Source organism: Spermophilus citellus, assembly GCF_964194105.1.
Source record: "Spermophilus citellus genome assembly, chromosome: 3".
Lineage (NCBI taxonomy): Eukaryota > Metazoa > Chordata > Mammalia > Rodentia > Sciuridae > Spermophilus > Spermophilus citellus.
The window spans coordinates 119,592,841-119,596,199 of NC_138184.1; the positions used below are offsets into that span (position 1 = coordinate 119,592,841).

Here is a 3,359-nt window from a genome sequence, read left to right on the forward strand (position 1 = left end):
AAATATTAGGAGGTATTTTTTTTTTTGGATTCTACTTATCTGTAAACGTGGTAGGTCTTTCCATCTTCTCAGGTCTTTCTCGGTTTCTTTCTTTCTTTCTTTCTTTCTTTCTTTCTTTCTTTCTTTCTTTTTTGGTGCTTTATAATTTTCATTGTGGACTTCATTGTAGACATCTTTTACCTCCTTAGTTAGACTTATTTCTAAAAATTTTCTTTCTTGAGGCTATCATAAATGGAGTAGTTTTCTTGATTTCTTTCATGACAGATTCATTATAGGGGTATAAGAAACTATTGATTTTTTATATGATCTTGTATCCTGTTTCTTGGGTGAATTTGTTTATCAGATCTAGAAGTCTTTTGGTGGAGACTTTTCCCCCAAGTGGGGGATGAATCCTCAAGGAATAGAATCACGTACAAAACAACGATATTTTGACATTTTTTCCCCTGTATGTATCCCTTCAATCTACTGCAGTTTCAAGAACTATATTGACTAGAAATGATCAGAGTGGATGTCCTTTCCTTGCTCCTGATTTTAGAAGAAGTGTTTTCAGTTTTTTTTTTTTTTTCCTTTCTGTTATTATGTGGACTTTCGGTTTTTCATATATAGCTTTTAAGATGTTCAGGAATTTTTCTTCTACCTCTAGTTTATTCAGTGCTTTAAACATGAATGGATAATGAAATTTGACATAGGCTTTTTCTGTATTCAATAAATAAGCATGTGACTTTTGTCCTTGATTTTATATGTGATTAATCACAGTTATTGATTTAACTTTGTTGAACCAAACTTGCCTTGTGATGAATCCAACTTGATCAGGGTATACAATCTTATCAACCTGTTTGTTAATACTGCTTGCTAATATATTATTGGGAACTTTTGCATCACTGTTCTTCATGGATATTTATCTATGATTTTTTTGTTTGTTTGTTTTTGTCTCCATTGGGTTTTGGTATCAGGGTGGTACTGGCTTCCAAGAATGTGTTTGAAAGTGTTCCCTCACTATCTATTTCATGGAATAATTTGAGGAGGATTGATGTTAGTTCTTCTTTAAAGGTCTGGAAGAAATCAACTGAGAAGCTATTTGATCCTGGGCTTTTCTTTGTGAAAGGCTTTTTTATTACTACCTCACTCTGTTGATGTTTGTTTGTTTAAGTTTTCTATACTTTTATGGTTAAATTTGGATAGGTCATATGTGGGTACAAATTTTCAATATCTTCTAGATTTTTCAATATATTGAAATATATGATATCAAAATAGTCCCTAATTAGTCCCTGCATTTTAAAAATGTCTCTGTTGGCTGCCAGCACCACCAGCGCAGCTGTGCTGGACCATTGGCACCCCAGTCCTCAGAATTGTTCCAACAAGTTAATACATGGTGGATTACTATGAAGTTCTAGGAGTGCAGAGACATGACTCACCGGAGGATATCAAAAAGGCATATCGGAAACTGGCACTAAAGTGGCATCCACCTAAAAATCCTGAAAATAAAGAAGAAGCGGAGAGAAAATTCAAACAAGTAACTGAGGCATATGAGGTGTTATCAAATGCTTAAAAACGGGACATCTATGACAAGTATGGCAAAGAAGGCTTAAATGGTGGAGGTGGAGGTGGAAGTCCTTGTGACAGTCCATTTGAGTTTGACTTTACATTCTGGAACCCAGATGATATCTTCAGGGAATTTTTTGGAGTCAGAGATCAATTTTCTTTAGACTTCTTTTAAGACCCATTTGAAGACTCTTTTTGGGAACAGAAGGAGTCCCTGAGGAAACAGATACCAAAATGCTGGCTCATTTTTTTTTTCTGTTTTCAGTGAATTTCCATCATTTGGAGGTGAATTTTCTTCATTTGATACAGGATTTACTTCATTTGGGTCCCTAGGTCGGGGTGGCCTTACTTCATTCTTTTCTACATCATTTGGTAGTAGTGGGATGGGTAACTTCAAATTTATATCAACTTCTACCAAAATAGTAAATGGGAGAAAAATCACTACAAAAAGAATTGTCCAGAATGGTCAAGAAAGAATAGAAGTTGAAGAAAACAGCCAGTTAAATTCCTTAACAATAAATAGTAAGGAGCAGCTGCTATGCTTGGATAACAAGTAATTCAACAAATGCATTTAACAGAAATGTTAAACTACAACAAGCACCATTTGAGGATTAACAGGAACTTTTTTTTTTTTAAGATTTCAGATGAGCTTGACTTTCAGTATAATTGTACCTAATCTAAAGTATTTATAAACACCTCATCAAAGTCCCTATTTGTCATAGACTTTTGAGTTTATATTTGGGACCACACAATAGGACCATTTTTTTTTTTTGGTCTTTAAAATTGTTGTTATCTCTTTATGCACTTTGCTTTTTTATCAAATGTACTCCAAGCTGAGCCTTGACTTTGAGTAGCGCTAGGACAAGATTGTATTCAAACACCAGCATGAATCTGCTTTCCATTGTTTGACATGTGAGCCAAGTATGTCAGCCTGCTGTTAGCTAACATTGCCAGGATGAGCCTCTTGTAGAAATATTTTTTCCAGTATTTAGTAATGAAGATATTAATGCATTAATGGTAATACATTTCTGGTTCAGTATAAATTTAAGGATGTGTTCTAATTGTGCATGAATGCTGGCAACTTAGTAAAGTTTTGACAATTGTTTAAATACGTAATGTTAAGCTTAGATTTAAAAAGCTGATAAACTGGGTCTTTGTCATCTGCTTTAAAAAAGAAAAGAAATGTGAATGTGTTTGGAGCAAAAAAAAAATCTCTGTTGATGTCTCCTTTTTCATCTCTAATTTTGCTGATTTTGGACTTCTATTTATTTTGTTTATTTTGGCAAGGGGTGTATCAATATTGTTAACTCTTCAAAGACCCTACTCTTTGTTGTATAAATCTTTTCTTTTTTTTTTAATTTTCTATTTTATTAATTTCAGTTCTGATCTTAATTATTTCCAGTTCTTCCACTAATTTTGGAATTTAATCATTCCTATTTTCCTAGTTCCTTGAGTTACAGCTGCAGATTGACTATTTGCGATTTTTTAAAATATAGGTACTTAATGCTATAGACTTTCCTCTCAGAACTGCCTTCATAGTGTCCCCAAGATTGTGGTATATTGTATTATGGTTTGATTTTAGAAATTTTAAAAAGTTCTCTTTGTATTTCTTCCATAATCAATTCTTCATGTAGAAAGAGTATTGTTTAGTCTTCACAGTTTTATGCAGTTTCTGTAAGTTTTCTTTCTTCAGATTTCTAATTTTAATCCATCATGTATATGGAGTAATATTGATTATTTTATATTTGCTAAGGCTTATTTTATGTCCTAAATTATGTTCTATTTTAGAAAAGTTTCCATGAACTGCTGATAAAAAG

At 32.8% G+C, this 3,359-nt stretch overlaps 1 pseudogene across 1 annotated transcript; it reads left to right on the top strand.

Annotated features, from left to right (window-relative positions):
- The first annotated feature begins 1,369 nt into the window (after positions 1-1,369).
- Positions 1,370-2,408, top strand: LOC308645276 (dnaJ homolog subfamily B member 6-like; annotated as a pseudogene). Its single transcript has one exon. The product of its transcript is annotated as a dnaJ homolog subfamily B member 6-like (transcript).
- Positions 2,409-3,359: the final 951 nt, after the last annotated feature.